This window comes from Eumetopias jubatus, unplaced genomic scaffold, assembly GCF_037043125.1.
Source record: "Eumetopias jubatus isolate StellerSeaLion01/CBP00866 unplaced genomic scaffold, mEumJub1_p1.0 scaffold_17, whole genome shotgun sequence".
NCBI classification, from domain to species: Eukaryota; Metazoa; Chordata; class Mammalia; order Carnivora; family Otariidae; genus Eumetopias; species Eumetopias jubatus.
In genome coordinates, this window is record NW_028274823.1 from 84,866,032 (window position 1) to 84,877,473 (window position 11,442).

Genomic DNA, 11,442 nt, shown 5'->3' on the forward strand with positions numbered 1-11,442 from the left:
AAAGAAAACTCAGATTCTTTTTAAAAAATAAAACAAAAATCACTTTTGTCTGTATTTTTTTAACAAAATGTAGGACTTTTTTTTTTACTATTTATGTTATCATTATATATTTAAATTTTAATGTCTTGATACAGTATTGATTGATCTATATCTCTATAGGGCACATGGATCTATTCTCTGTCCATTCCCACATTTGTGTACAAATCCCCTATATATGACTTGCCTTAGCGTGGGACTTCTAAAATGGTTATTAAGGATCTTGGCAAGTCTTTTCACTGAAACTTCAATAAAAATGTAAAGAAATGATCAAAACAACCGTTTAAAATTTCTGAAAATTTACCAAAGGTCATGTATCAAATAAAGAAAAATTTATTCCCCCCAAATATTTATTCAATATTGGTAAGGACAATGGGAGTCTGTGATTCAGAGCCAGATGCTCCCCTCCCTCTGTGTTGAGGGACTTCTACACTCGGGCCCTCATGCCAGCTCCCAGGCTCCCTATGGCTTCAGTCCCATGTTGTCACATTCCGTTCTGGGCCAGATGTGGCTGACCACAAAGACTGGTATCTGTGTCTAGCCTGAGGGATCCGCCTTTATCAAGGAGAGTGAGAAAACTTGCAAGTACAGGGGTGTCTTTGGAAACAATAGAGATCACAGTGGTGAGAAGCCTGGGAAGTCCAAGTTCTCTTTGATATTAGCAAAGGCACACAAGATGGCATTTCAATGAGAAACTTCACAGAGAGATCTGAAGAGCGAAACAGCTAAAGAGGAAACCTTTATAATCTCACTCATGTCTAGTAGCCCAGGGTGGCGCTTGCATGTGCAAGATTACTCCTATTTAGGAACAAAGAGGCTGCAAGCTGCTAATCCCTGGCTGAATATGCAGCCGACTTAAAAACTCCCTGAACTGAACTGAAATAAAATTCGCTGCTTATTAAGACAGCTTTGAATTCTTAAGGAAAAGTGAGCTACCTTTTTGATAGAAAGGTTAGGGTGAAAGAATATATAACATTTGAAGTTCTCATTGTGTATTGCCAACAACGATTTATCTGAATCAGGAGAATTTACTTGAACGCCAGCCTGTTTTGTCAACAGAGACAGTCTTGGAAACCATCATAGTGAGACAAGACCCGCAACTTCTTGGAGCAATGAGATCACATTACTCAAGGAGATTTCAATTTCTAACTTTACATGAAAATAAAGTTTTGCTCTTTGTATTCCCTTGGATTTCACAATAATGTAATATAATAATAATATTAGTTCTTCCAATCCATGAGCAAAACAGCTTTCCATTTGTGTCATTTTCAACTTCTTTCATCGGTGTTTTATAATTTTTAGAGTACAGGTCTTTCACCAACTTTGTTAACTTTATTCCAAGGCATTTTTATTATTTTGGGTGCAGTGGTAAGGGGGACTGTTTTCTTAGTTTCTCTTTCTGCTACTTCATTATTAGTGTATAGAAATGCAACAGATTTCTGCATATTGATTTTGTATCCCGTGACCTTACTGAGTTCATTTATCAGTTCAAGTAGCTTTTTTGGTGGAGGCTTTAGGGTTTTCTATAGTATTATGTCATCTGCAAGTATGAAAAGTTTTACTTCTTCCTTACCAGTTTGGATGACTTTTATTTCTTTTTCTTGTCTGAATTTCTTCTCTTTTTTCCTTGTCTGTTTCTTTTTATTTCTTTCTGCTGCAGCTGGGACTTCCAGTTCTATGCTGAGTGAAAGTGGTGAGAGTGGACATTCTTGCCCTGTTCCTGATCCTGTTCCTGAGGGGGAAGTCTCTCAGTTTTTCCCCACTGAGTATGATGCTAGCGGTGGGGTTTTCATATATGGCCTTTATTATGTATGTTGTGGTATGTTCTCTCTAAACCCACTCTTTTGAGGGTTTTTGTCATGAATGGATGTTGTACTTTATCAAATGCTTTTTCTGCATCTATTGAAATGATCATATGTTTTTTATCCTTTCTCTTGCTGATGTGATGTATCACATTGATTTGTGCCTCTTGAACCAGTTACGTCCCAGGAATAAATAGCACTTGATTGTGGTAAATGGTTTTTTAATGTATTAAATTTGATATATTCGTGGATTCAGGTTGCTAATATTTTGTTGAGGATTTTTGCTTCTCTGTTCATCAGAAATATTGGCCTGTGTGGTTCTCTTTTTTTTGTAGTGTCTATCTTGTTTGGTACCAGGGTAATGCTGATCTCATAGAATGAAGCTTTCCTTGCTCTTCTAATTTTTGGAATAGTTTGAGAAGAATAATAGGCATTAACTCCTCTTTAAATATTTGGTAGAATTCGCCTGTGAAGCCTTCTCTCCTAGACTTCTGTTTGTTAGGAGATTTTTGATTACTGATTCAAATTCATTGCTGGTAATCGGTCTATTCAGATTTTCTATTTCTTCCTGATTCATTTTTGTTAGGTTATATGTTTCTAGGAATTTATACATTTCTTCTAATTTGTCCAATTTGTTGGCATATAATTTTTTATAATATTTTCTCATAACCCTTTGTATTTTTGTGATGTTGTCTTTTCTCCTCTTTCATTTCTGATTTTGTCTATTTAAGACCTCTCTTTCTCTCTCTTTCTCCCCCCCCTTTTTTTTGATAATGCTGACTAAAGTTTCGTCAGTTTTGTTGATATTTTCAAGAAACTAGCTCCTGGTTTCATTGATCGTTCTATTGTTTTTTTTCAGTTTCCATTTCCATTATTTCTAGTCTAATCTTCATTATTTCTTTCCTTTCTTTTTCTAGCTCCTTTATGTGTAAATGTGGGTTGTTTATTTGAGATTTTGCTTGCTTCTTGAGATAGATTTATATTGCTATAAATTTCCTCTTAGAACAGCTTTTGCTGCATCCGAAAGATTTTGGACTGTTGTGCTTTCATTTTCATTTCTCTCCATATAATTTTTTATTTCTTCTTTGATTTCTTGGTGACTCATTGATTGTTTCATAGCTCGTTATTTAACCCTCATGTATTGGTGCTCTGTCCAGATTTTTTCTTGTGATTGATTTCTAGTTTCAATAGCATTTTGGTCAGAAAAGATGCATAGTAAGTCTTCCATCCTTTTGATTTTCTTGAGACTTGTTTTTTAGCCTAAAATGTGATCTATTCTGGACTTGAAAAGAATGCGTATTCTGCTGTTTTGGATGAGATGCTTTTAATATATCTGTTAGATCTGTCTGGTCCTGCGTGTCATTCAGAGCCATTTCCTGTTGATTTTCTGTTTGGATGATCTGTCCATTGATGTAAGTGGTGTGTTAAAGTCTCCTAGTATTCCTGTATTATTATTGATTACTTCCTTTATGCTTGTTTTTAGCTGCTTTATGTGTTTGGGTGCTTCAGTGATGGGTGCATCAATATTTACAATTGCTGTATCTTCTGGTTGGATTGTTCTCTTTATGATTATATAGTGTTCTTTTTTTGTCTCATGTTACAGCCTTTGTGGTAGTCTATTTTTCCGATATTGCTACCCCAGCTTTCTTCTCACTTTCACTTGCATGATGAATGCTTTTCCATCCCTTCACTTTCAATCTGCAGCTCTTTAGATCTCAGATGAGTCTCTTGTGGGCAGCATATAGATGGGCCTTGCTTTTTCTATCCATTCTCTCACCGTCTCTGTTTTGATTGGAGCATTTAGTCCATTTACACTCAAAGTAATTATTGATAGGTATGTGCTTACTGCCATTTTGTTACTGTTTTATGATTGTTTTTGTAGTTCTTCTGTGTTCCTCTCTTCTCTTGCAGTCTTCTCTCACAATTACTTGGCTTTCCTTAGTGATGTATTTGGATTCCTTTCTGTTTATTCTTTGCGTATCTATTACTGGTTTTTGATTTGTGGTTACCATTAGGTTTGTATATAACATATTCTTCATATACCAGACTATATTAAGTTGATGGTCACTTAAGTTTAAACCCCTTCTTTACTCTTCTCCCCCACCCCGTATGTTAGATATATGGTTTCATACTTACATCCTTTTATTTTGTGATTCCATCGAATGATTTTTATAAATATACTTCAATTTACTACTTTTGTGCTCTTACTTTTCTTACTCCTACTTATCGTCTTTCCTTTCCACTCAAAGAATCCTCTTTAACATTTTCTGTAGGGCTGGTTTAGTGGTGATGAATTCCTTTAACTTTTGCTTACCTGAGAAACTCTTTATCTTTACTTCTATTCTCAGTGATATGATAGCCTTGCTGGATAGAGTCTTCTTGGCTCAGGTTTTTTTTTTTTTTTTTTTTTTCCTTTCAGCACTTTCACTGTATAATACACTCTCTTCTGACCTGCAGAGTTTCTGCTGAAAAATCAGTTGATAGCCTTATGGGGTTTCCCTTGTGTGTGACTGTTTTCTTTTCTCTTGCTGCTTTTAAAATTCTCTCTTTATCATTACTTTTTCCCACTTTAATTGCTATGGTTCTTGGTGTTGACCATCTTGGGTTGATTTTGCTGGGGTTTCTCTGTGCCTCCTGGATCTGGATTTCTGTTCCCTTCCCCAGATTCTGGAAGTTTTCAGCTGTTATTTCTTCAAATAAATTTTCTACTCACTTTCCTCACTCTTCTTCTTCTGGGATTCCTATAATGCAAATTTTATTATGCTTGATGGTATGGCCGAGTTCCCTCAGTCTATTTTCATTTTTTTATTATGTTTTTGTCTATTCTGTTTAGCTTGATTGCTTTCCATTGCTCTGTCCCCTGGGTCACTAATCTGTCCTGCTTCCTCTAGTGTACTACTTATTCCCTCTACTGTATTTTCAGTATCAGTTACTGAGTTTGTCATCACTAATTGTTTCTTTTTTGTGTTCTATTTCTTTGTTAAGGGTCTCACTGAGGTCCTCCACTGTTTTCTCAAGTCCAGTGAGTACCTTTATCACCATTACTTTAAATTTTCTAACAGGTGTGTTACTTATCTTCATCCCACTTAGGTCTCTTGCTGTTGTTTTGTCCTGTTTTGTTTTGTTTTGTTTTGTTTTTTTCATTTGGGACATATTTTTCTGTCTCATTTGTCTAACTCTTTGTGTCTGTTTCTATGATAGGAGAGTTAGCTATGTCTCCTACTCTTGAAACTAATGGCATTATGAAGAAAAGGTCCTGTAGTGCCTGCAGTGCAGGGTCCCCTGTTCACCAGAACCTGGCACTTTAGGGGTGTCTCCTATGTGTGCTGTGTATGCCCTGCTGTTGTGACAGAGCTGCTTTTGCAGCTTTTGCCTTCAACCCAGTCATCTTCAGTGGCTCTCCTTCCTTGCCTTTTGTGGGCAGTGTTTAGCCCCTGTGGTGTTAGTGGACCAGTCTGGGGCCACCTAGGCTTGAATTGAGTCAGACCAGGTTTTCCAGAGATGTAGTAACTTCAAACTGTGGGGTGTTTTATTTGTGCAGTCCCCTGAGAAACTTGTGTGGGTGGGTAGGATCTGTAGTCATAGCAGATGTCTGTCTCCAGCCCACTGCTGGAGCCCCGGTGAGTCTGGTGTGTGTGATTATCTTACCCTTTCCCCAGGGCAGGAGTCACTTGGAGTGGTGCTGGCCCCCTTTATGGCTCCTTGCACACTGCCAGGCTTGTGCCACCACTTTGGGTCTGCTCCTGCCAAGGGCATATTAAAGGGGACAGGTCCACAGGAGCACACATAGGTGGTGGAGTTATGGTTTTAGTATGTTAGGTAGCAACTGTTAGCACTGCGCTGGTTCCTGCAGGTGTCCCGGTGTCTAAGCTGGGTTGGGGCTCGGGGGAGAAAAATAGTATCTGCCAGCTCCTCTGTTCCTGGAGGAGTCTCCCAAAGATTTCTGGCCCTCCAGTACACTCTCTGTGATTAGTAAACATATCTCCCTCCTGTACACACCAGGCATTTCTCAAACTGCTGCTTCTTTGCTCTATGTCAATGGGCTGTCTGTTGTGTTGTCTCTTTAAATGTGAGGACTCAGTTTCTTCTGCCCTCCTGGCTCTCCCAGAGCCAAGCCTGTTGATTTTTTAAATTCTAAGTGTTAAGCCTCATTGATTGTAAGAACTCTTGAAATTCAGCTCCTCTGGTTTTCAAAGCAAATTTTATGGTGCTTTGTCTTCCCTGTGGGGATCCCCATGCCTGGGATGCTTAGTGTGAGGGTCTGCTCCTTTACCCTCTTCATGCCCAATGTGTCCCTCCCTCTTGCAGACAATCCCATGGACAGTGTACCTCTGACCCTGTCTCTGCCCTTGCTATCTCTTCATTGTGGCCTCCTGTTTACATTTAGCTGTGGAGAGTCTATTCTGCCAGTCCTCAGGTCCTTTTCTGGGTTATTTATCCTGATGTATGTGTTATCTAGTTGTATCCATGGGACAACATGAGTTTTGGGTCCTCCTACTCCACCATCTTCCCTGGAAGTCTTCTCATTACGCTCTTAATTCTATAATTCAATCTGTGGGATACTCAGATCCTTAAAACTAAAGAACATCACAGGAACACATCCTTTAAGGGTTTTATAGAATTTCTGCTTTTCTTTTTGGCTCTGGACTTGAAAATAGCAATGGCCAACCTACAACATCAAATATAGGTTCTTAAATTTAGGTATATATGATCTCCTCTTTCTGACAATTTATGAAAGTGGTGGAGGGTGAGTAGGATATCAAGCTTAGTCACTTGGCTTTAAACAAAAATTTGTATTCTGATTACAGGGTATTGGCCAAGACTTCACATAATTAAATAGAAATGATGCTAGAACAAGGTTGAAAGATGTTGGAAAGTGATAACATGTAAATTAAGAATTCTCCAAAGAAAGGTACATTTTCTTCTCTGTCATCTTTGCTTTTTATAAAGATAGGTTGTACGGGATACCTGGGTGGCTCAGTTGGTTAAGCATCTGCCTTTGGCTCAGGGCATGATACCAAGGTCCTGGGATCGAGTCCCACATCGGGCTCCTTGCTCAGTGGGGAGCCTGCTTCTCCCTCTGCCTGCTGCTACCCCTGCTTGTACGCTCTCTCTCTGTCTCTCTCTGACAAATAAATAAATAAAAGCTTTAGAAAAAAGAAATTTAGGTCATACTAATGACTCACTAATAAATTTTTGACCAATTAAAACATATCTGTAATTTATTTTAACTTCTGAAAACCGGAAGTTTTAACTTTGCAAAGACATATGCTCTTAGTATCACACAAAATTGTTTCAGTCATTATGTGCATATTTCTGTTTCTCTGGCTCTACTGTTAGCTCTATGCATGGGAAATGTGATTTTATTTTTCCTTTTGTGATTTTGTGACATTTTACTTGTGATCCATGGCAAGTATAATTCCTGGCACACAGATACATAATGATTTAATACATATTTACTGATATTACTTAATATTGTGTGTTGGTTGTCAATGTTTCTGAATATCATATATGCTTTGCTTTTTCTGCATCAAAGTGATTCCATCAGATATAAGAATTTTATGAAAATGTTCAAGGTTTTAGAAGGAAAAACTCAAATCAAAGTCCTTTGCCTGAAGGAGAGGTTTTTTTCCCATTATTTTTCAAATGACCAAGCATTAAGATTTTGCTGGTAAGGGAAGATATTTTCAACAAAATAATTATTGTGTTATTGGTTTTCTTTTTAAAGGTTTTATTTATTTATTTGAGAGAGAGAGAGTAACAGAGTGCAAGCAGGGGCAGAGGGAGAGAGAGAGAGGGAGAAGCATACTCCCCACTGAGCAGAGAGCCCGATGCGGGCCTCGATCCCAGGACCCAGAGATCATGACCTGAGCTGAAGGCAGAGGCTTTAAACGACTGAGCCACCCAGGCACCCCTAATTATTGTGTTCTGATCCTTGTGGTTTTTTTTCTTTGTTAGAAGTCACTAGATATTTTGGAATAATCTTTATGATTTTAGTTCCAAATACATTTGAGCAAGTTTTCTTTTGTCAAATGATCTGTACAAGAACAATTTTTTCATATGCAGATATTAAAAGTTAACACCATCTTTATTTCATTTGCATGAAATCTTGGATGTCAAATGTACAACTCTTTTTAAACATTGGCCAAGTCACTTATTGTAGAAATTTTTGGTTGTCATTATAATAATACACCTTCACTTTGAACAGCAGATTTGTTCATGGAATGCTATGAAAACTTTAAAATGAAAATGTGATTTTGGAACATGGGTTTAAAAGTTACTAAGCAAACAATTCATGGAAATATAATCTATTCTTAATGTACTTTATCCTGCCACAATAGGCAGTCATGTAGGGATGTGCATCTGTTATGATGTATGAATGTATTATGTATGGACGTGCATCTATTAAGCAATGACAGAAGCTCACATCAATTTATCTTGTGATCACATCCTCCACTGTATTTACCTTCATGATTGTGTGGCCAAATTTCTGATGATGAACTTTAATGTCATGTTTATCTGAAGCATGTATAAATATTATTGTTTAGCTTGTATCCTAGAAATATATTTAGGGATAGGAATCGAAATTGAATAGAAATGCACAAAATTACCTGAGCAAGCTCTGTCTTCAAAATAACTCATAAACATTTGAGGAGAGAGCATTATTTATCCAGTTAGTAACAAACAATAATATAAAACATTATTTCATAAAGTGTTAATTTAACAATTATAGTATGGATTAGCAGAGGCAAAAATTATTAAGCTACACAGGGAGGAATTTGGACATTTTCAACCCATGTTTTCTACTGATAGCAAATTGCTTACTGTTGACTTACATTCTTGTTTCTGTCCAGTTATGAAAGAGTCCTTAGAAGTAGTGTGGTTGACAGCATGTAATGATCTGGGTAGAAACGAGGGTCTTTGGCATGAAATCTTCACCTCAGTACTGTAGACACATAAATCTCTAAGAAAATTTTGATGACAATTGCTATTGAGCTGAAATGGCTCTCTAGTAAATATTTATTCCCTTCTGCCTTATGTGTTTATTATTAATAGTCATCTTAAGATTTGTGATGTTTAATATGTTAAGAGATTTAGCCCAAGTGAATAATTGCAAATGTTTTAACTCATACTGAATATAAATCTCTTTGGGGCAATCTGAGGAAAAAAGAAACCATGCAGCAAAGAAACATAATTTGAATATTCAAGTAAAAACATAATATGTGGAAAATTACATTTATTTTCTTACCTTTGATAATGACTATCTTTAAAAATTGATTTTATCTACATCACTGTCAAATTGTGGTATGATTTCAAGGATTTTTCCACTTTGTCAAATACTATCTTTTTAAAAAGCAATTGGCATTTTTAGAAAGATTTATTTATTTATTTTAGAGAGAGAGAGTGTATAGAGGGAACGGGCAGAGGGAGAGGGAAAGTCTTAAGCAGACTCCACGCTGAGTGTGGAGCCAATTCAGGGCTCAGTCTCAAGACCCTGAGGTCAGGACCAGAGCCAAAACCAAGAGTCAGTCGCTCAGCCAACTAGCCACCCGGTAGTGGAGTCAGTACCCCAGCAGATGGCATTATTCATTGTAATAATTGCCCTTTTGTTAACTATGAAAGGAAAATTGCTAATAGAACCAGAAGAAAAATAAATTCTTTTGTTAATTATGTAAAGAAAACTACTAGTAGAACCAGAAGGAAAGTAAATACTAAAATATCCATGTTTTCTCTTTTTTCCTCATTTTTGTCCATTAATTCAACATGTTGAATTAATTAATGATTTGTGGGCTTCTTGCCTTATGAAGCTGATGCAGAAATTTTGGCTATAAAATTTCACACTACGATAACTGAGAAGTGGGGGTTAAACATGGAGTATTGTCGTGGCCAGGCTTACATTGTGTCCAGTGGATTTTCTTCCAAAATGGAAGTCGTTGCTTCTAGACTTTTAGAGAAATATCCCCAAGCTGTCTACACACTTTGCTCTCTTGTGCCTTAAATGTGTGGTTGGCAAAATCAGTGCCTGTTGTGGGAGTATCTGTTGCATTAGGAACAATTGAGGAAGTTTGTCCTTTCTTCCATCGATCTCCACAATTGCTTTTGGAGCTTTACAATGTAATTTCTGTCCTCTTTCAGAACAATGAGGAAAAGGGTAAAGAACTGAAGGAAATCTGCCATTCTCAGTGGACAGGCAGGCATGATGCTTTTGAAATTCTAGTGGACCTCCTACAAGCCCTTGTTTTATGTTTAGATGGTATAAATAGTGATACAAATATTAGATGGAATAACTATATAGCTGGTCAGGCTTTTGTACTCTGTAGTGCAGTAACAGATTTTGATTTCATCATTACCATTGTTGTTCTTAAAAATGTTCTATCTTTTACAAGAGGCTTTGGGCAAAACCTTCAAGGGCAAACCTCTGATGTCTTCTTTGTAGCCAGTAGCTTGACTGCAGTGCTGCATTCACTAAATGAAGTGATGGAAAATATTGAAGTATATCATGAATTTTGGTTTGAAGAAGGCACAAATTTGGCAGCTAAGCTTGATATTCAGATGAAACTCCCTGGAAAATTCTGCAGAGCCCAGCAAGGTAACCTGGAATCTCAGCTCACTTCTGAGAGTTACCATGAAGAAACTCTTAAGTGTTCCAACAGTGGAACACGTTATTCAGGAACTGAGAGATATATTCTCAGAACAGTACCTCAGAGCTCTTAAATGCTTATCTCTTGTACCCTCTATCATGCGACGGCTCAAATGTAAGACATCGGAGGAGCACCATGCTGACATGTACAGAAGTGACTTGGCCAATCCCGACACACTCTCAGCTGAGCTGCATTGCTGGAGAATCAGGTGGAAACACAGAGGGAAAGATACAGAGCTTCCATCCACCATTTACGGAGCCCTGCATCTACCAGACATCAAGGTTTTTCCTAGTGTTTATGCATCGCTGAAAGTCCTATGTATTCTTCCTGTGATGAAGGTTGAGAATGAACGATATGAAAATGGGCGAAAGCATCTCAAAGCACACCTGAAGAACACTCTGAAAGACCAAAGGTCAAGTGACTTGGCTTTGCTTAACATAAATTTTGATATAAAACATGATCTGGATTTAATGGTGGACACATATATCAAACTCTGTACAACTAAATCAGAGCTTCCTACAGATAACTCAGAAACCATTAAAAATACCTAAAAGACTTTCAAAGTAGGCTTTCTCTTATGGTTAATATTTGGAAAAATCTGTAAGAAATTTGAAAACATCTTACAGAAAAGCTGTCAGGTGTATGTAGACCACTTAATCACTGAATACCTTGACCTGTGGACCTCTCATTGAGTACATTAGCTATTGATAATCTGCCTATTTAAATGGCCCCTGTTTAAACTTTCATGCTTTGGAGACATACCTCTTCCGGAAGATAGCATTGAAAGTGCCACTGTGGGATCTCTGCTAATGGCACTTCGGAATTGTTTTAGTTAAGTCGTTTTAGATAAAACATTTATTGTCACTGGATCCAATTGTCTGGTTATTGAGTTATCAGTTCTTAGAAGATAAAGATTTTGAAGAGGTGTGGGAGGAAGGAGTACATTTTATAAAATTTTACAG

General features: G+C 37.3%; 1 pseudogene; it reads left to right on the forward strand.

Moving 5' to 3' along the window:
- Nucleotides 1–9,621: 9,621 nt before the first annotated feature.
- Nucleotides 9,622–11,031, forward strand: LOC114210262 (52 kDa repressor of the inhibitor of the protein kinase pseudogene; annotated as a pseudogene).
- The last annotated feature ends 411 nt before the right edge of the window (nt 11,032–11,442 follow it).